The 23,077-nt window shown below is 38.6% G+C and overlaps 1 long non-coding RNA gene across 4 annotated transcripts in view; it reads left to right on the top strand.

Annotated features, from left to right (window-relative positions):
• Positions 1-18,385, top strand: part of LOC144310768 (uncharacterized) — a 130,048-nt gene extending 111,663 nt beyond the window's left edge. For 2 of the 4 annotated variants that reach the window (XR_013376444.1, XR_013376447.1), the window contains exons 4-6: positions 15,851-16,023; positions 16,177-16,242; positions 17,851-18,385. This is a non-coding gene — a long non-coding RNA (uncharacterized LOC144310768). The other 2 variants (XR_013376446.1, XR_013376445.1) reach the window with 2 other exon arrangements.
• The last annotated feature ends 4,692 nt before the right edge of the window (positions 18,386-23,077 follow it).

The following is a 23,077-nucleotide window of genomic DNA, read 5'->3' as shown; positions in this document are numbered from 1 at the left end:
ACTCAGCATAATATCCTCCAGTTCCATCCACGTCAAAGGAAACGGTAGGTATTCATAATTTCTAATGGCTGAGTAATATTCCATTGTATATATATATATAGAGAGAGAGACCAAACTTTCTTTATCCATTCATCTTTCGATGGACGCCGAGGCTTCTTCCACAGTTGTCCACAATGTGGACATTGCCGCTATAAACATCGGGGTGCAGGAGTGCTGGTGTTTCACTGCATCTGTATCTTTGGGGTAAATCCCCCGTAGGGTAGTTCTATTTTTAACTCTGAGGAACCTCCACAGTTTTCCAGAGTGGCTGCACCAGTTCCCATTCCCACCAACAGTGCAAGAGGGTTCCCCTTTCTTCACATCCTCTCCAACATTTGTAATTTCCTGCCTTGTTAATTTTCACCATTTTCACTGGTGTGAGTTGGTATCTCATTGTGGTTTTGATTTGTATCTCCCTGATGGCAAGTGATGTGGAGCATTTTCTCATGTGCTTGTTGGCCATGTCTGTGTCTTCCTCTGGGAAATTTCTGTTCATGTCTTTTGCCCATTTCATGATTGGATTGTTTGTTTCTTTGCTGTTGAGTTTAATAAGTTCTTTATAGATCTTGGAAACTAGCCCTTTATCGGATAGGTCATTTGCAAATATCTTCTCCCATTCTGGAGGTTGTCTTTCAGTTTTGTTGACTGTTTCTTTTGCTGTGCAGAAGCTCTTTATCTTGACGAAGTCCCAGTAATTCATTTTTGCTTTTGTTTCTCTTGCCTTCATGGATGTATCTTGCAAAAAGTTGCTGTGGCCAAGTTCAAAAAGGGTGTTGCCTGTGTTCTCCTCTAGGATTTTGATGGATTCTTGTCTCACATCTAGATCTTTCGTCCATTTTGAGGTTATCTTTGTGTGTGGTGTAAGAGAATGGTCTAGTTTCATTCTTCTGCACGTGGCTGTCCAATGTTCCCAGCACCATTTATTGAAGAGATTTTCTTTTTTCCAGTGGATTGTCTTTCCTGCTTTGTCAAATATTAGTTGACCACAGAGCTAAGGGCCCATTTCTGGGTTCTCTATTCTGTTCCATTGATCTATGTGTCTGTTTTGTGCCAGTACCACACTGTCTTGATGACCACAGCTTTGTAGTACAACTTGAAATCCAGGATTGTGATGCCCCCGACTCTGGTTTTCTTTTTCAATATTCCCTTGGCTATTTGGGGTGTTTTTGGATTCCACACAAATCTTGAGATGATTTGTTCCAACTCTCTGAAGAAACTCCATGGTATTTTGATAGGGATTGCATTAAATGTGTAAACTGCCCTGGGTAACATTGACATTTTCACAATATTAATTCTTCCAATCCATGAGCATGGAATATTTTTCCATCTCTTTGTGTCTTCCTCAATTTCTTTCAGAAGTGTTCTGTAGTTTTTAGGGTATAGATCCTTTACCTCTTTGGTTAAGGTATCTTTACCTCCTAGGTATCTTATGTTTTGGGGTGCAATTGTAAATGGGATTGACTCCTTAATCTCTCTTTCTTCAGTCTCATTGTTAGTGTATAGAAATGCCACTGATTTCTGGGCATTGATTTTGTATCCTGCCACACTGCCGAATTGCTGTATGAGTTCTAGCAATCTTGGGGTGGAGTCTTTTGGGTTCTCTATGTACACTATCATGTCATCTGCGAAGAGGGAGAGTTTGACTTCTTCTTTGCCAATTTGAATGCCTTTTATTTCTTTTTGTTGCCTGATTGCTGAGGTTAGGACTTCTAGTACTATGTTGAATAGCAGTGGTGAGAGTGGACATCCCTGTCATGTTCCTGATCTTAGGAGAAAGGCTCCCAGTGTTTCCCCATTGAGAATGATATTTGCTGTGGGCTTTTCATAGATGGCTTTTAAGATGCTGAGGAATGTCCCCTCTCTCCCTACAGTCTGAAGAGTTTTGATCAGGAATGGATGCCATATTTTGTCAAATGCTTTCTCTGCATCTATTGAGAGGATCATATGATTCTTGTTTTTTTTCTTGTTGATATGATCAATCACATTGGTTGCTTTATGAGTGTTGAACCAGCCTTGCATCCCACGGATAAATCCCACTTGGTCATGATGAATAATCTACTTAATGTATTGTTGGATCCTATTGGCTAGTATCTTGTTGAGAATTTTTGCATCTGTGTTCATCAGGGATATTGGTCTGTAATTCTCCTTTTTTTGTGGGGTCTTTTTCTGGTTTTGGAATTAAGGTGATGCTGCCCTCATAGAACGAGTTTGGAAGTACTCCATCTCTTTCTTATTTCCAAACAGCTTTAGTAGAATAGGTATGGTTTCTTCTTTAAACGTTTGATAGAATTCCCTGGGAAGCCATCTGTCCCTGGACTTTTGTGTCTTGGGAGGTTTTTGATGATTGCTTCAATTTCCTCCCTGGTTATTCGCCTGTTCAGGTTTTCTATTTATTCCTGTTCCAGTTTTGGTAGTTTGTGATTTTCCAGAAATGCATCCATTTCTTCTAGATTGCCTAATTTATTGGCGTATAGCTGCTCATAATAAGTTTTTAAAATCGTTTGTATCTCCTTGGTGTTGGTGGTGATCTCTCCTTTCTCATTCATGATTTTATTAATTTGAGTCTTTTCTCTCTTCTTTTTAATAAGGCTGGCTAATGTTTTATCTATCTTATTAATTCTCTCAAAGAACCAACTCCTGGTTTTGTTGATCTGTTCCACAGTTCTTCTGGTCTCGATTTCATTGAGTTCTGCTCGAATCTTTATTAATTCTCTTCTTCTGCTGGGTGAAGGATCTAATTGCTGTTTTTTCTCCAGCTCCCTTAGGTTCAAGGTTAGCTTTTGTATTTGAGTTCTTTCCAGTTTTTGTATGGATGCTTGTATCGTGATGTATTTCCCCCTCAGGACTGCTTTTGCTGTATCCCAAAGATTTTGAATGGTTCTATCTTCATTCTCATTAGTTTCCATGAATCTTTTTAATTATTCCCTAATTTCCTGGTTGACCCTTTCATCTTTTAGCAGGATGGTCCTTAACCTCCACTTCTTTGAAATCCTTCCAAACTTCTTCTTGTGATTTGGTTCTAGTTTCAAAGCATTATGGTCTGAAAATATGCAGGAGACGATCCCAATCTTTTGGTATCACTTAAGACCTGATTTGTGACCTGGTATGTGGTCTATTCTGGAGAAAGTTCAATGTGCACTTGAGAAGAATGTGTATTCAGTTGCATTTGGACGTAAAGTCTGTAAATATCTGTGAAATCCATGTGGTCCAGTGTATCATTTAAAGCTCTTGTTTCTTTGGAGATGTTGTGCTTAGAAGATCTGTCGATTGTAGAAAGCGCTACATTCAAGTCACCAAGTATAAGTGTATTATTATCTTAGTATGTCTTAACTTTGGTTATTAATTGATTGATATATTGGCAGGTCCCACATTTGGGAAATAAATATTCATGATTGTTAGATCCTCTTGTAGCATAGATCTTTTAAGTATGATATAGTGTCCCTCTTCATCTCTTACTACAGTCTTTGCGATAAACTTTAATTTATCTGATATAAAGATGGCTACTCTTGCTTTCTTTTGAGGACCATTTGAATGTTAAATGGTTCTCCAACCTTTTATTTTCAGACTGTAGGTGTCCTTATGTCTAAAATGAGTCTCTTGTAGACAGCAAATAGATGGGTCTTGCTTTTTTATCCAGTTTGAAACCCTGCACCTTTTGATGGGGTCATTAAGCCCATTCACATTCAGTTACTATTGAAAGATATGAATTTAGTGTCATCATGATACCTATTCAGTCCCTATTTTTGTGGATTGTTTCCTTGGACTCCCTCTTTCTATTACAGAGTCCCCCTTAATATTTCTTGCGGAGCTGGTTTGGTGGTCACATATTCTTCTAGTTTCTGCCCATCTTGGAAGCTCTTTATCTCTCCTTCTATTCTTTTTTTTTTTTAATGTTTTATAATTTTATTTATTTATTTATTTATTTATTTATTTATTTATTTATGATAGTCACAGAGAGAGAGAGAGAGAGAGGCAGACACACAGGCAGAGGGAGAAGCAGGCTCCATGCACCGGGAGCCCAACGTGAGATTCGATCCCGGGCCTCCAGGATCGCGCCCTGGGCCAAAGGCAGGCGCCAAACCGCTGCGCCACCCAGGGATCCCTCTCTCCTTCTATTCTGAATGAGAGCCTTGCTGGATAAAGTATTCTTGGCTGTATGTTATTCTCATTTAGGACCCTAAATATATCCTGCCAGTCCTTTCTGGCCTGCCGGGTCTCTGTGGAGAGGTCGGCTATTAACCTAATACTTCTCCCCATAAAGGTTAGGGATCTCTTGTCTCTTCCTGCTTTAAGAATCTTCTCTTTATCTTTGGAATTTGCAAGTTTCACTATTAAATGTCAAGGTGTTGAGCCATTTTTATTGATTTTAGGAGATAGAGATCTCTCTATCTCCTGGATCTGAATGCCTGTTTCCCTTCCAAAGTTAGGGAAGTTTTCAGCTATGTTTTGTTCAAATACACTTTCTGGTCTTCTGTCTCTTTCCACACCCTATGGAACCCCAATTAAACGTAGATTTGTTTTTCCTTCTAAGGCTGTCATTTATTTCCCTTAACCTATCCTCATGATCTTTTAATTGTTTTTCTCTTTTTTCTTCCGCTTCCTTCCTTGCCATCAACTTGTTTTCTAGGTCACTCACTCGTTCTTCTACCTCGTTAACCCTCATTGTTAGGACCTCCAGTTTGTATTGCATCTCATTTAATTGATTTTTAATTTCTGCCTGATTAGATCTAAATTCATGAAGTCTCTTGAATCCTTAATGCTTTTTTCTAGAGCCACCAGTTGCTTTATAATTGTGCTTCTGAATTGGCTTTCTGACATTAAATTGTAATCCAAATTTTGTAACTCTGGGAGAGAAGACTGTTTCTGATTCTTTCTTTTGTGGTGAGTTTTTCCGTCTAGTCATTTTGCTCAGTGCAGAGTGACCAAAAACAAGTTGTACTGGAAAAAGGAGAAAAACAGAGAAAAAAAGCGGGGGAGAAGCATACAGAAAACAAAAACACAAGGGGGAGTATCCTCTGATTCTATGCTATAAATCCCTCGACTTCCCCTGGAGCTTTCTAGCACTGCTTTGTCAATAACTTGCTCTTCCCCTGCCCTTCCAGCTGGTCTTTTGGGGGAGGGGCCTGCTGTGCTGATTCTCAGGTGTGTGCACCTGGGGGAGCTGCCCAGCCCCCTGCCAGGTGCACGGCTCAGTGGGAGCTGTTTATCCTGTGAGGCCCCTGCTCAGTCCCAGGCACAAGGTGACACCAGGAGGAACAACAACAGTGGTGGCGGCCAGCTCTCCAGCTCTGGAGTCTGCCCCTGCAGTAACTACCGCAGCTCTCAGTCCACAGGGGCCTGGAAGCTCCGGGGGCGGTAGCCGCCCATCTGCACAGCTCTGGGGCACCCAGCGGCAGGAATGTGTGCTCCCGGCCTCCACCTGTCCCGGGGGAGCGCCGATCCTGGGCTGTGTCCCCGGCGCCCTGTGCTCCCGGGCCTGAGCTGCTGGAATCGGGCTCCGGGGCGCTCAGCCCCCTCTGCAGAGCCGCCGCCCAAGCTGCTCCCGGGGCCCCGCCAGGCGCGGGCTGCAGCCCATTAGGGAGCTCGGCCAGGTGTGTGGCACACTCTTCCCCCGGGCACAGGTGCTCTATTAGTGCCCCTGGGAGCCTGAGGGCATCCCCGCCCCTCCTGGGATCCTGCTCCAACTCCCTGCAAGCGCCTTTCAGTCCGGGAAGATTGGTGAAACTCCTACTTCTCCAGTCCGGGGCTTTCGTGTCCTGGGGGCACTCGCCGCAGGGCCTTAGCCCGGGTCCTCGCGGGGCCCCTCCCCCTTGGATGCTTTTTTTATTTCTTTATTTTTTTCCATCTTCCCACCTTGATAGAGAGCGAACTCTTCTCACTGTAGCATTCCAGCTGTTCTCTCTTTAAATCTCAGGCCGAATTCGTAGGTTTTCAGGATGATTTGAAAGTTATCTAGGTAAGTTGGTGGGGACAGGTGACTTGGGAACCCTATTCTTCCGCCGTCTTGCCACGCCTCCCAAGATTTCATTTCTTTTTTTTTTTTTCCAAGATTTCATTTCTTGATGGTTGACTAGTATTCCATTGTATATCTATATCTATATCTATATCTATATCTATATCTATATCTATATCTATACCTATATCTATATCTATATCTATATCTATATATACTACATCTTCTTTATCCATTCATCTATCTGTGAACATCTTGCCTCTTTCCATAGTTTGGCTATTGTGGACATTGCTGCTATAAACATTGGGGTGCAGGTGCCCCTTCAGATCACTACATTTGTATCTTTGGGGTAAATGTTCAGTAGTGCAATTGCAAGGTCATAGGGTAGCTTTATTTTCAACTTTTTGAGGAACATCCATACTGTTTTCCAGAGTGGTTGCACCAGCTTGCATTCCCATCAACATTGTAGGTGGTTCCTCTTTCTCTGCATCCTCACCAACATCTGTCATTCCCTGACTTGTTAATTTTAGCTATTCTGACTGGTGTGAGGTGGTAACTCATTGTGGTTTTGATTTGTATTTCCCTGATGGCGAGTGATGTAGAGCATTTTTTCATGCTTCTTGGCCATTTATACGTCTTTGCAGAAATGTCTGTTCATGTCTTCTGCCCATTTCTTGATTGGATTATTTGTTCTGTGGGTGTTGAGTTTGTAATAAGTTCTCTATAGATTTTGGATACTAGCCTTTTATCTGATAAGGCATTTGTAAATATCTTCTCCCATTCTGTCAGTTGTCTTTTGGTTTTGTCCACTGTTTCCTTTGCTATGCAAAAGCTTTTTATCTTGATGAAGTCCCAATAGTTTATTTTTGCCTTTGTTTTGTCTTGTCTTTGGAGACATGCCTAGTAAGAATTTTCTGTGGCCAAGGTCACAAAGTTTGCTGCCTGTGTTCGCCTCTAGGATTGATTGATTCATGTCTCACATTTAGGTCTTTCATCCATTTTGAGTCTAGTTTTGTGTATCGTGTGAGGAAATGGTTCAGTTTCATTCTTCTGCATGTGGCTGTCCAATTTTACCAATACCATTTATTGAAGAGATTGTCCTTTTTCCAGTGGATAGTCTTTCCTGCTTTGTCAAAGAGCAGTTGACCATAGAGTTGAGGGCCCATTTCTGGGTTCTCTATTCTGTTCCATTGATCTTTGTCTGTTTTTGTGCCAGTACCATACTGTTTTGATGATGACAGCTTTGCAATAGAGCTTGAAGTCTGGAATTGTGATGCCACAACCTTTGGTTTTCTTTTTCAACATTCCTTTGGCTATTTGGGGTCTTGTTTCAAACAAATCTTAGGATTATTTGTTTCAGTTCTGTGAAAAAAAGTTGATGGTATTTTGATAGGGATAGTATTGAATGTATAGATTGCTCTAGATAGCATAGACATTTTAACAATATTTGTTCTTCTAATCCATAAGCATGGAACATTTTGCCATTTCTCTGTATCTTCCACAATTTCTTTCATGAGTGTCTATAGTTTTCTGAGCACAAATCCTTTGCCTCTTTGGTTGTTTATTCCTAGATATCTCATGGTTTGGGGTGCAACTGTAAATGGGATTGACCCCTTAATTTCTCTTTCTTCTGTCTCATTGTTAGTGTACAGAAATTCAACTTATTTCTGTGCACTGATTTTATATCCTGCCATGTTGCTGAATTTTTGTATGAGTTCTAGCAATTTTGGGGTGAAGTCTTTCAGGTTTTACACATAGAGTATCATTTCATCTGTGAAGAGTGAGAGTTTGACTTCTTTACCAATTTGGATGCCTTTTATTTCTTTTTGTTGTCTGATTGCTGAGGCTAGGACTTCTAGTACTATGTTGAACAACAGTGCTGAAAGTGGGCACCCTTGCCCTGTTCCTGACATTAGGGGAAAAGCTCTAAGTTTTTCCCCATTGAGAGTGATATTCACTGGGGGCTTTTTATATATGGCATTTATGATATTGAGCTATGTTTCCACTATCCCTACACTGAGGTGTTTTTTAAAGATTTTATTTATTGGGGCAGCCCAGGTGGCTCAGCGGTTTAGTGCCACCTTTAGCCCAAGGCGTGATCAGGCTCCCTGCAGGAAGCCTGCTACTCCCTGCAGGGAGCTCAGTGTGGGACTAGAACTCCAGGATCATGCTCTGAGATGAAGGCAGACTCTCAACTGCCGAGCCACCTAGGAGTCCCTGTGAAAAGTTTTAACCCGGAAAGGATGTTATACTTTCTCAAATGCTTTTTTTTTGCATCTATTAAGAGGATCATATGGTTCTTGTCCTTTATTTATGTAATGTATCACATTGATTAAATTGTGGATGTTGAATCACCCCTGCATCCCAGGAATAAATCCCACTTGGTTGTGGTGACTAATCCTTTTAATGTACTGTTGGATACTATTGGCTGATATTTTGGTGAGAATTTCTGTGTCCATGTTCATCAGGGATATTGGTCTGTAATTCTCCTTTTTTGGTGGAGTCTTTGTCTAGTTTTGGGATCAAAGTAATGCTAGCCTCATAGAAAGAGTTTAGAAGTTGTCCTTCCATTTCTATTTTTTGGACCAGCTTCAGAAAAACAGGTATTAATTCCTCTTTAAATGTTTAATCCACCTACATTAGACTGGAAGTTCATATTTCAGTCATTGTCCATCATTTGACTGAAATTAAACCTCTAAGTTAGAATGTGACAAATGACTCAGTGAGCTAGCATTTTAAAGGTCAAGGTACTTGTTGCCAAAATGTCCTCAGATTGAATGTCAACATCTGTTAAGGTCTATTTTAGCTTCAAGATTCTTTAACTTTGTGATATTAGCATTATTTTTCCAGTCACAAATAAATGCATTCCCTGGTAATCTTTTTTTGATAGTTGATAGAAAACTTGCCTTGGTTTATTTTTTTCTGATATCTGCATAAAAATGTTCTGTGCACAGTCCTAGGGCTTCTCCCCATTTCGATAAAGAGTTTATATCTACTTTCTTGGTACTCTCACTCATATTTGTGGCTTTGAATTCCATCTGTTTTCAGGTGACACTCAAAATGTTATATTCCACCTGCTTCTCTCTCCTCTGAATTTCAGCTTGATGTGACCACCTGCCTATTGAACATCTGTCTGGAGGCATATAAGGCACTCTATACATAACATGTCCCAAAACAAATTCCTAATTCCCATCCCCATTGCTCTGCAAAATATCTTCCTTTTCAAGTTTTACTCCATTTCAATTAATAGCCACTTTACTCAACCTTTCTAGTTGCTTAGGCCAGACCCCCGGAGTCAAATCATTGTCATTCCTCTACTTAAAACCTTCCAATGACTTCTCATCTCCATCATCAAAAGAGCTGAAGGCCTTCCAGAGCCTTACACTATTGCCCATCACCCCTCACTGCAGTTACTTTTCAGATTTCATTTCCTTCTATTTTCATCTCTCACTGTTCTCCCCCTTACTTCCTTGCTCTTCCCAATCTGGCCTCCCCTGGTCCTCAAATGAACCCAGAGCCTTACACTATTGCCCATCACCCCTCACTGCAGTTACTTTTCAGATTTCATTTCCTTCTATTTTCATCTCTCACTGTTCTCCCCCTTACTTCCTTGCTCTTCCCAATCTGGCCTCCCCCTGGTCCTCAAATGAACCCAGAGCTTTTTCACCCCTCTCCTGTCTTCTACTGTTCTTTGTACCTTAAGCACATTCCTCAAATTAACTCTGTAGCCTCTCACTCATTTCTAGTAGATCTTTGCTGAAATGATATATCCCAGCAAGATCTTTGAGCACATTGAACTAACTCTGTCTGCCTTCCCTACTTGATTTCTCACTAAATGCTATCATCATCTAAAGCTATCCTTTACTTATTTATTTTACTTACTGTCTATCTCCTTACACTAGAAGGTAAGTTAGATCCATGAGGACTAGAGTTTTTTCCTGTTCTGTTTACCCCTTTATTCTCAGGAGTAGAATAATTACTGGAACATAGGAAACACTCAATAAATATCTATTCAATAAAAGAATGTTCTAAAAATAGATAAGTATATAAGGTCAGAACAAACATGGGTAGAACAAAATGAAGAAGAATAATTTTCCTTTCCCTTGAATTAACCTTACAATGAGTAAGGGATAGGCAGGGCTATGTAGAGAGAGATAGACAGGGGTCTATGGGATCAGGCTCACAGAAATACCCAAAATGCTGAGATATAAAGAAATGAGAGGTAAAGGGACAAACCAGACCACCCTTCCCTAGGTGTGAATGGGGATGGTGTCTTTTTTATGACAACCATCTGTGACCAACAAAGAGTAACCAGACCTAAAAAAGAAGCCATTAAAGATGTTATTCCCAGTCCTTCTTCAAACCAAGACATCACAAGAAAGATAAGGCCACAAGCTCTCTGGTCAGTTCTAAATAAAAGACTGTTAGTGGAAGCTCACATTGGCAACCCTGTAGGGACCCCTCTCACTCTCAAGAGCTTTTTATGTATCCTTGTTTAGTAAACTTCTATTGCTTTACTCACTCTCTTTTGTCCACAACATTCATTCTTCAACTCTGTGAGACAAGAACCTCGCTCTCCTACTTCATCAATAAATTTACAAGGCAAGAATGATTCCATAGTATATTTTACATTGTTAATAAAAAACCCACTATCATTCAGTTATTATATATTATATATATTTAATATTTAATATATAAATAATATATTATTTAATATATAATATATTATATGTTTATGTATGTGTGTGTGTGTGTATATATATATATATATATATATGATGAAGTTTTGGAATATAGATGAGATCCAGAGCTGACAACCAAGAAAGAATTCTTGAGATGTCTTTGGTGCAAAATGGTGGTTTTATTAAAGCATGAGGCAGGACCCATGGGCAGGAAGAGCTGCTGCCCTCTGCCTGTGAGATGTGGCTGATTATATACCTGGGAGTTGGGAGGGATTTGAGGAGAGCATACTCTCTAAGGAATTTTGGAAGCAAGGTTTCCAGGACCTTGAGGGGACTAGGTATTGTTGGGGAAAGGTCACATACTACTGTCTAATAAAACCTGAGACATGAGACCCTTCAGATGTGTATCAGTGGACCATGTGCTTGGAGGATGGTTGCTAACAAGTATCTTGGGGGTTTAGAGATAAAGGAAATTTCTAAAGGAATTTTTATATGTTATAGTAGGCTTACAGGCTCTTGGGGGTAGGACTAAGATTGCCTTCTGCTCTTAGCAAAGTATGAACATCGAAGCAGTTGAGTCCGTAGAGGAATGTCCCTCTCCCTGTTTCAAGGACTTGTCAATGTGCTGCCCCAGGCTCATGTCTTGTCCTCAGCTAGTCCTCTGTTCTCACATCATATATATTGGAAGACAAAATATGCCAGGGTAAAGCAATTTTTTTAAAAAGGTCTTTCTGGTTGTCTAAAATAATTCGGTTTGTGATAGGGAATACTCAACAAGTTTCTTTAGTGAAGTGTGTGTATTTCTGGTGATAATGAGTAATTTTAAATTGTACACAGATAAATTGAAACAGTCATCAAAAACATCCCAAGACACAAAAGTCCAGGGACAGATGGCTTCCCAGGGGAATTCTATCAGACGTTTAAAAAAGAAATAATACCTATTTTACTAAAGCTGTTCTGAAGGATAGAAAGGGACGGAATACTTAAAACTTGTTTTATGAGGCAAGCATCACCTTAATTCCAAAACCAGACAAAGACCCCACAAAAAAGGAGAATTACAGACCAATATCCCTGATGAACACAGATGCAAAAATTTTCAACAAGATACTAGCCAATAGGATCCAACAATACATTAAGTTGATTATTCATCATGACCAAGTGGGATTTATCCGTGGGATGCAAGGCTGGTTCAACACTCATAAAGCAACCAATGTGATTGATCATATCAACAAGAAAAAAACAAGAACCATATGATCCTCTCAATAGATGCAGAGAAAGCATTTGACAAAATATGGCATCCATTCCTGATCAAAACTCTTCAGACTGTAGGGAGAGAGGGGACATTCCTCAGCATCTTAAAAGCCATCTATGAAAAGCCCACAGCAAATATCATTCTCAATGGGGAAACACTGGGAGCCTTTCTCCTAAGATCAGGAACATGACAGGGATGTCCACTCTCACCACTGCTATTCAACATAGTACTAGAAGTCCTAACCTCAGCAATCAGGCAACAAAAAGAAATAAAAGGCATTCAAATTGGCAAAGAAGAAGTCAAACTCTCCCTCTTCGCAGATGACATGATAGTGTACATAGAGAACCCAAAAGACTCCACCCCAAGATTGCTAGAACTCATACAGCAATTCGGCAGTGTGGCAGGATACAAAATCAATGCCCAGAAATCAGTGGCATTTCTATACACTAACAATGAGACTGAAGAAAGAGAGATTAAGGAGTCAATCCCATTTACAATTGCACCCCAAAACATAAGATACCTAGGAGGTAAAGATACCTTAACCAAAGAGGTAAAGGATCTATACCCTAAAAACTACAGAACACTTCTGAAAGAAATTGAGGAAGACACAAAGAGATGGAAAAATATTCCATGCTCATGGATTGGAAGAATTAATATTGTGAAAATGTCAATGTTACCCAGGGCAGTTTACACATTTAATGCAATCCCTATCAAAATACCATGGAGTTTCTTCAGAGAGTTGGAACAAATCATCTCAAGATTTGTGTGGAATCCAAAAACACCCCAAATAGCCAAGGGAATATTGAAAAAGAAAACCAGAGTCGGGGGCATCACAATCCTGGATTTCAAGTTGTACTACAAAGCTGTGGTCATCAAGACAGTGTGGTACTGGCACAAAACAGACACATAGATCAATGGAACAGAATAGAGAACCCAGAAATGGGCCCTTAGCTCTGTGGTCAACTAATATTTGACAAAGCAGGAAAGACAATCCACTGGAAAAAAGAAAATCTCTTCAATAAATGGTGCTGGGAACATTGGACAGCCACGTGCAGAAGAATGAAACTAGACCATTCTCTTACACCACACACAAAGATAACCTCAAAATGGACGAAAGATCTAGATGTGAGACAAGAATCCATCAAAATCCTAGAGGAGAACACAGGCAACACCCTTTTTGAACTTGGCCACAGCAACTTTTTGCAAGATACATCCATGAAGGCAAGAGAAACAAAAGCAAAAATGAATTACTGGGACTTCGTCAAGATAAAGAGCTTCTGCACAGCAAAAGAAACAGTCAACAAAACTGAAAGACAACCTCCAGAATGGGAGAAGATATTTGCAAATGACCTATCCGATAAAGGGCTAGTTTCCAAGATCTATAAAGAACTTATTAAACTCAACAGCAAAGAAACAAACAATCCAATCATGAAATGGGCAAAAGACATGAACAGAAATTTCCCAGAGGAAGACACAGACATGGCCAACAAGCACATGAGAAAATGCTCCACATCACTTGCCATCAGGGAGATACAAATCAAAACCACAATGAGATACCAACTCACACCAGTGAAAATGGTGAAAATTAACAAGGCAGGAAATAACAAATGTTGGAGAGGATGTGAAGAAAGGGGAACCCTCTTGCACTGTTGGTGGGAATGGGAACTGGTGCAGCCACTCTGGAAAACTGTGTGGAGGTTCCTCAGAGTTAAAAATAGAACTACCGTATGACCCAGCAATTCCACTGCTGGGGATTTACCCAAAGATACAGATGCAGTGAAACACCAGGACTCCTGCACCCCGACGTTTATAGCAGCAATGTCCACAAGAGCCAAACTGTGGAAGGAGCCTCGGTGTCCACCAAAAGATGAGTGGATAAAGAAGATGTGGTCTATGTATACAATGCAATATTACTCAGCCATTACAAATGATAAATATCCACCATTTGCTTCGACGTGGATGGACTTGGAGGGTATTATGCTCAGTGCAATAAGTCCATTGGAAAAGGACAAACATTATGTGGTTTCATTCATATGGGGAATATAAAAATTAGTAAAAGGGATTAAAGAGAAAAGAGAGAAAATGAGTGAAAATATCAGTGAGGGTGACAAAACATGAGAGACACCTAACTCTGGGAAATGAACAAGGGGTGGTGGAAGGGGAGGTGGGTGGGCGGTTGGGGTGACTGGGTGATGGGCACTGAGGGGGGCACTTGGTGGGATGAGCACTGGTTATGCTATATGTTGGCAAATTGAACTCCAATAAAAAAAATTTTTTTTTAAAAAGGGAAGAAGTATAGCAGAATTAAAATAAAATTTAAAAAATTTAAAAAAGAAATGAAATCTTGACATTTGCCATGATGTAGATGGAACTAGAGGATATTATGCTAAGTGAAATATGTTATAGAATGACAATTATCATATGATCTCATTCATATGTGGAATTTTTTTTAAAGCTTTTATTTATTTATTCATGAGAGACAGAGAAGAAAGAGAGAGAGAGAGAGAGACAGAGACACAGGCAGAGAAAGAAGCAGGCTCCATGCAGGGATCCTGATGTGGGACTTGATCCCGGGTCTCCAGGATCACGCCCAGGCCAAAGGCAGGCGCTAAACCGCCCAGCCATCCAGGGATCCCTCATATGTGAAATTTAAGAAACAAATCAGAGGATCATAGGGGAGGAGAGGGAAAAATAAAACAAGATGAAATCAGAGAAGGAGACAAACCATAACAGACTCTTAATCACAGTAAACAGACTGAGGATTGCTGGAGGTGAGAGAGATAAGGGGATGGGGTAACTGGGTGATGGACATTAAGGAGGGTGTGTGATGTAATGAGCACTGGGTATTATATAAGTGATGAATCACTGACCTCTACCTCTGAATTATATGTTAATTAATTGAATTTAAATTAAAAAGAAAAATAGATGGATTAGAATAAACATGGACTTACTTCAACAACAACAACAAAAGAGATCTAGTTTTAATTCAGAGGTTTGGAGGGGGAACCACACAATTTCACAAATATTTATTCAGTGACTATTATCACTTGAAAGGATAATTTGGGAAATACAGATATATATAAATAAGACACTCTTTCGTCAGGAAGATTGCATTAGAAAAATGGACAATGAGCTAAGTAAAACATGATAAGAGACAGAAGTCCAGAAGCAGAGATTGTATAAATAATTATTAGCTTGAATCCACTGAGAAAATAAGTGTATATTTGCACAGCTATGTTCATTGCAGCATTATTCACAATAGCCAAGAGGTAGAAGCAATCTAAGTGTCCATCAATGGATGAATGAATAAAGAAATTGTGGTATATACATGTAATGGGACATTTTGCATCTAAAGAGAAGAAAATTCCATCAGACGTTACAACATGGATTAACTTTGAGGACATTATGCTAAGTGAAATAAACTGGTCACAAAAAGATACGGAATGATTCCACTTATGTGAGATATCTAAAGTAGTTAAACTCACAGAAACTTAGAGTAGAATGGTAGTGCCAGGGGCAGAGAGGAGATGGGAAAGAAGAATTGTTGTTTCGTGGATATAGCATTTCAGTTTTGCAAGAAAAAAATGTTCTAGAGTTCTGTTTGTACAACAATATGCTTATAGTTAACACTACTGCACTCCATTATTAAAAATTGTTAAGATGGTAAATTTTATGCTATGTTTTTACCACAATAAAGAAAAAAATAAAGAATAAATGTGTATATGCTGATATTCATTTGATTTAATTAAACCCAATGCAAATAACTTAGTCAAAAAAGGAGAATTTATTGGTTCAGAGAACCTAAGGAAGGGAAAGAATGCAGCAGAGCCTTAATAAAAACTACAACCAGGGACTCTAAAAACCCCTTTGCTCTTTGCCTCCTGACTCATTTTCTTTCTCACTGCAAATGTACTTTCTCCACAGGCTGATGATAACTCCCAACTTTCACACCTTAGATTTTCTGCCATAGAAAGATCACATGATGTTCTCCCTCCAAGTTCAAAGCATTGAGAAGAGTTCTAAGTAGCCCAGTCAACCTCTGGACCAACTGATGACAGGATCTTGTAAGAAGATATTATAGATCTTATAAGAACTTGGTAAGTCCTATGGGAACTATATGATTGGGAGTGGTGAGGTGACAGGTGTGTCAGCTAGCTATTTTCTCTTTAATGCTGTATAACAAATATCCCAAACTAGTGGTTTAAAATAACTGTCATTTATTTCCATCATGTGCTGATTGACTGCTGCAGCTCTACTTCAGACTGTGTTGACCAGGATGTCTGTATTCCATACCTTGGTCATCCTCCCAGGAGCCGGTAAGCTAGCCAGGGATCATAGGAGGCTTCTGAAGTTTAGACTCAGAACCATCCTAACACTGCCACTCCTACTCATATGCCACTGGTCAATGTAAATCACATGGCTAAAAAGTGAGTAAAAGGACAGAGAAATACTTTCTGCCCACAGTGAAGCTATAGTCAGAGTGGGATACAGAGGATTGGGAAGGATGGGGCTCAATCATTTCATCCATCATAAGGGGTAAATGTGAGAAACAGCTGACAGAGAAAGATTGGATGTTGGGCAAATGAGACAATAGGTATCCAGCATAGTAATATCACATAGATACAAACATAAGAAAACCAGGTAGTATATTTTATCAATTCCAAAATGCTAAAGTAGAAAGTAATCGGAAGAGAACTGTCTTACAATGTAACAAGTACTGTACTAAGAATTTTACAGATAGAATCTCAAAGGAGGAACAGAAAAGCTATATTTAATCTGAAACAATGTCATTTTGCCTATAAACTCTCACAGGTTCCAAAGAAAGTGTCCTAGAAGATTCCAAGTTAATGTCTGTTTTCCAGTTGCTGCTTCTTTAGGAGTACGTCCTGCCTTGGTGTAATCTTTATGTTTATAAGAGAAAGGCACCAGCACGGTGCTTCCTTTTCTTCCCAGTATTGGGAAATCAAAGTGTTCACAGTTGTAAACACATTTAAAAAGACAATATCTAGTATAAATTAGGTTGTCAAATTTTTACTCTCTCATTTGAGAGAATAAATCTTGATTGATGAATTTAAGTAATATGTCTTCTATATGCACATTTATACTGTACACATTTCACACAGCCTTGCTTATAGGAAATTTTATATTTTGCTGAGATATCCTTCTTTAGTTAATACTGATAAGTTGTTTAAAAAAAAGAATGATTTAATGTGGTAGAGTTAAATCTTTATTCATGCTTCACTATAAAATTAATAGGAAGCTATTAAATCCAGAGCGTAGTAAAGAACTCTAAGAGTTTCATTACTTCATGTTGTATATAATACCTCTTATTTTCTGGATGGCAAAATTATAAATACTTTTTTTAAACCAAAATTTCACATTGGAGTTGCAAGAGATAATAGTAAAGCTGAGTAACTTTTAAAGTTGCTTATATTTTATATTGCAACAAAGCATATATTTTCCATAAATTTTTCCCATTATAAAAAAACTCTAAAAATCTAATTTCCTTTTCTTGAACAATCTGTGAACCATAGTAGATCATAGTAACCACAAGTTATATATAGCACATTGATTTCTTACTGGATAATCCTAAATATGTGCAACTTCATCTCTTTTTACTTTAAGTTATTTTCCCATTATGAATAAAAGGCAGATCACTTAGAGAAACAAAAAAGATATTTTTATCGGTTTGGCAAGCTTGTATTTGCAATAGTCAGAATTTTATTTACTATACCTGATAGAAATCTAACTTAAACTACCACCTAAGTTAAAAATGAAAATTAATGGGAGAAGAATGGGAGCATGTTATACAACTAATGGGAGCAGACCGTTTCAGGTATCTCAGGGAGAGAACCTCCAGCTTGACACGACCAGGACTCATTCTCTTTCATATTTCTCATCTCTCATCTGCTTAATTCTTCTAGACTCTGTTCTCTCCAAGTCCCTTTCACACAGAACCTTATTCTATGCCTCAAGAATGAAGGCGTGGTCTTCCTGAAGAAAATCTCACGGAAGGATTCATGGGGACTTTACTCATTCCTTAGAACAATCTCTTTTCTAGAGAGATGAAAACTCTGGATGACCAAAACAGTCATGTCCCTATTCCTGTGGGCTAGTAATCCCTGTACTATAGTTGACAGTTCAGCCACAGCTAATTGGGAAGAGGGAAGGGCAATTTCCCCAAGCAGAAAGGTGGCTGTTGTTAAATGAAGATGAGTAGAAGAGATTCCTCTGCACTGATTAAACAAATAAACAACAACAACAATAAAATGTCTCTAGTCTTGGGCAGCCCCGGTGGCTCAGTGGTTTAGCACTGCCTACAGCCCAGGGCGTGATCCTGGAGACCCAGGGTCGAGTCCCCACATCAGGCTCCCTGCATGAAGCCTGCTTCTCCTTCTGCCTTTTTCTCTGCCTCTCTCTCTCTCTCTCTCCTCTCTGTGTATTCTCATGAATAAATAAAATCTTTAAAAAAAAAATGTCTCTAGTCTTAATTCACTAGAATCTGAACATGTTGAGCCTCTTGGTTTTGGCCTTCTCTAAATATGCCTGAAGATCTGGTGAGCTTCTATCTTAGTACTGTTTATATGAAGGACCTTGGTGCCTCTTTGGAAAGATTTCAATCCAAGGGAAGGGAATGTCATGGCACAGAAGTATGGTTAAGGACAACAGTCAGGATAAAGGAAGAGAAATGGTTATGAATGTAGCACTATTTCTATCTATCACCCAGATTGGTTTTGGGCCACACCCCCACAGATGCATGCCTGAGCACTACAGTGAAAGAGGTACAGTAAAAAGTTGAGTCAATCAGAAGAGCTGTTTTACAGTGATCTCTGTGGGACACCAAAGTACAAGAAGTCAGCAGTATCCATGGCAAAACTGTAGTGACCTGAGACCACACCCGAGTACAGACATCTGCAATCTCAACATTAAGTATCAGCAGCATTAGTGAAGACATTGGCAGGCACTGAAAAGGAAAAGGTTACAAATTGGGAAAGGTTACAAATTGCCTTGTATATGTGTTGAATTTGTAGTGTATGGAACCTCCAGTGGAGATGTTTAACAGGCAATCACAAAATAAAACTGGAGCTTCAGGGAGAGATGGGGCTAGGGATATAAGTCTAGGAATTGTTAGTAAGTGGGAGGAGATGACGAATTTTAGACATGGGTAAGATTGCTTATGGGAAGTGACTGGATTGAGGGAAAATACAGTTTGAACACAGAAGCCTGGATAATACCAAAATTTTAAAAATTAGGAGGGTAAGAAGAGCCCACTACAGAAACAATCTAATCAGTAGGAGGAAACCTAAAAGGAAGTAGAAGGGGAGTGTGAGAACATATCAATCCTTTTAGAACTAATAACAATTTACCACCTGGGTGGCTCAGCAGTTGAGCGTCTTCCTTTGCCTAAGGACATGATTCCAGAGTCCCGGGATTGAGTCCCGTATCAGGTTCCTTGTGGAGAGCCTGCTTCTCCCTCTGCCTGTGTCTCTGCCTCTCTCTCTCTCTCTCTCTCTCTCTGTGTGTGTCTCATGAATAAATAAAATCTTTAAAAAAATTGGTTTCAGTATTAATTCAACAGTTTCACTGCACTGTAATGGTTATTTCATGACTATAAATTCTATGTGCAAATCAGCATTAGAGATTCTATTTTAATTCAATTGAATGTATCCTCACTAGTTTTGAGCAATAAAAATATTTACATATGATTTCCAGTCATAGGAACAACTAATCTATTGTTTCCACTCTAGGATACAATCTGAATTTAGGAGTCTTGAAGTCAAAGTTAAAAAGTCTTGCTCATTTCAGAGTTTTCCTGCCTTAGGATCAAAACAAATTGCTGCATTGTATTTATAAACTATCTTGGAGAGCAGGTCAATTGTAGAGGCTCCAGCTCTTATTCACACAAAAGTGTTTTGGCACCTCCTTCAGGAAAAAGTGTCTCAGACTGAAACAGAGAACAGGATTTAAAAGGGGTTTGCTTGCAAATTATCAACAATCTTTCTTTTATCTACTTTCAGCTTTTCTATTTTTCATTGGTTTATCCTTATTTTATATGAAATCATTAAGTTATTGTATTTAGCTTTGTGTACTTTTGTAAAAACTTTGGGTGTTAAATGGAAAGACATTTTAAACTTCTTATTTTTAAAAAACTTTTGACTTTTCAAATCTCATAAGAAGAAAACTTTTGCACATATTGAACTTTTTGGCTGCGAAAATAATATATATTCTTATGTATTCTCTATGTGTTAGTCTTTGTGCATTTAGAAAATACAATAGTACAAAGCAGTAAAAATATTCTAAGATACAATTTTACCACCCTACGATAACCATCTTTTTAGACATTTTATCATAGATCCTTTTCTGTGAACAGGGACCCATACTTTATTTTGTTAAAAAGAAAATAATTCTATATGTAAGGTCTTACAATATGTTTTTTTTTCATTTAACACAAATACCATAAACATTTTCCTATGTCATTAATATTCCTTTATATCACTTTTAATAGCTGCATCATATATAACATCACATGGCTACAAATTTAGACAAGAAAATCTAAAAATAGTAGTAAAGATCATAGATTTTAACTGGGCTTAAATTCTGATTCTGCCACTTATTAGCCTCATGACTTTGACCAAGATACTTAACGTCTCTGAATTCAATGTTTAAATCTATAAAGTAAAGAATAAGTGAGACAATTTGTGAGAAATTTAGTATACCATTTGGCAATAAGTAAATTAACAATAGATGCCACTATTTTATTTTTATTTTTCACAGTTATTAAGACTGTCATTACATTTATATCATTATTTCTAATTCTTTGCAGATTCCTATGATTAATTTCTAAATATAAATTTTTGGAAGTGGATTGTGGGGCCAAAGGTTATGTATTTTTAAAGATTTTCAGTAAATTGTAAATTACTGTCCTAACAATTTACATTTGTACCAGCAGAACATATGTATATATATTCCCCTGCTCCTTTCTCCAACTTGCCAACATAAGGGAGACAGTCATATTTTGTTTATTTAATGCATATATGTCTTCGAATAGTTTGTTGATATTAAAAATATAATTAATGGGATCCCTGGGTGGCGCAGCGGTTTGGTGCCTGCCTTTGGCCCAGGGCATGATCCTGGAGACCCGGGATCGAATCCCACATCAGGCTCCCGGTGCATGGAGCCTGCTTCTCCCTCTGCCTGTGTCTCTGCCTCTCTCTCTCTCTCTCTGTGACTATCATAAATAAATAAAAAATTAAAAAAAAATAAATCTAAAAAAAATAAAAATAAAAATAAAAATATAATTAATGGTCATTTGTAGTTTTTTTGCAAATGTACAGTTTATATGCAACACATATTTTGTTTTCATTATGATGTTTGTCCCTTTCTTAATGATTTGTAAGATTTTTCAGATACTCTGTGTTTACACATGTTGGGCAGTTTCCCAAGTTCAGTATGTTTTAAAATTTTGTTATGTTTTTTGACATGCAGAAATTGTAAATATAAAATCAGATCTAATAATCTTTTACTTTAAATATTCTTTTTTGCATGGAGAGCAGGCAAGACCTTTTAAGATGCTATACAAGGGAATGGGTTTAAGGTTGTGGTCTTCAATAGGAGGAAAGGATTTATGGAGGAAAAAGTCTAGGATTTAATAATTGAAATATTTGAGAATATGTATTTTCTTAGTACTAGAAAATCAAGTGCAGGTAGTAATTTTGAATTGTGTTGTGTGGATTTTGTGGGGAAAGGGAGAGGGCTAGGGGTGCAGAAACATAAGGAAAGTTTTGAGTATCTGCCTTTTGCTGTGCTCAGTGCTTCAGATTGGTAAATCATTTAATTCTCAGATCAGTCCTATGAGATCATTAATCTCCTAACTTTACCATTTCCATTTATTTTACAAATACTTGTTGAGCACAGTATCAGTTTTTAGACTTTGTCTTATAGAAAGTGAAAAAAATAAATCCAAACTAGTTTATACACAAAGAGAATTTATTTCATGATGTAAGCTGACAAGGTCTAGCAGTAGCTCTAGCATCAGTAGTAGTTTCACCCTGGGCTCAGATGATACCATCAATATTTATCTCTCAAGTTGTTTCCTCTGTATCAGCTCCATTCTCAGGCTATTAGGTTGGCCCCCAAAGGCAAAAACAAACTAGAAGAAGAGAGAAAATCTGCTTTCCCAGAGGCTCAATGTCCCAGAATTTTCTGGGTCCTAATTGACCTCCCCTAAATCATTTGCCTTTTCCTGAGCTAATCATTATGGTCAGAGGGTTGTGGCCAGTGGTCTCATTGGCAGTGCATAGATAAAGTGCTCCTTCTTTGGAGCCACAGGGTTGAATAAGTTCTTTAAAAGTGCCTGTGCAGAAGGAACAGCATGAACAAAGACATACAGTTAGGAAAAACCTGAAATATCTGAAAAATTTACAATACTTGACAAGGTTGTCACTTTGTATATGATAGGTTGGTAGGGCAAAGCTGGAAAGAAAATCAGAACTCAGTTCCACATAGACAAGACTCAAATGATATAAGGTTCCATATTCTAAGATATGTAATTTTGACTGTATTCTGAAGGCAGTGTCAAGCCCAAGAAATGAATGAAGGGGGAAGAAAACAGGAAAGGATCCCAGGGAGTGAGCAGAGGAAAAGGAGTTCATTAAGGAGGGTAAGAAGGAAATTATCAGTAAGGAAGAAGTAGGAGATAGTGGGATCCTTGAAGTGAAGGGATGAGAACATTTCAAAGAACCAGAATTAAAGTATCAAATTCAAAACAAAGATCAAATAACAGAGTCTGAAGATGTCCATTGGATTTGCTAATGAAAGAGATGGAATTAAGGGGTGATTAAGGGACCAAAGAACCTATTACCTGGTAGGAAGAGAAGTAATGAAGTGAAGAGATGATCCATCAGAGCTCAAGATTTTAGAGTCCTAATTTTAGAGGATAAAGAAGTGAAGGTAGCTTTAACCTGGGAAGTTGAGTTTAGAGGCAAAACTTTTGTCTTCATGGATTTATTTTTTTTTTTTTTAATTTATTTATTTCTAAGAGACAGAGAGAGAGAGAAACAGACATAGGCAGAGGGAGGAGCAGTCTTTCTGGGGTGGCCAGCCCCCTGAACCAAAGGCAGATGCTCAACCATTGAGCCACCCAAGCGCCCC

Source organism: Canis aureus, chromosome 3, assembly GCF_053574225.1.
Source record: "Canis aureus isolate CA01 chromosome 3, VMU_Caureus_v.1.0, whole genome shotgun sequence".
Taxonomy (NCBI): domain Eukaryota; kingdom Metazoa; phylum Chordata; class Mammalia; order Carnivora; family Canidae; genus Canis; species Canis aureus.
Note: the sequence above shows the minus strand (reverse complement) of the source record. Positions and strands in the feature narration are given on the sequence as shown.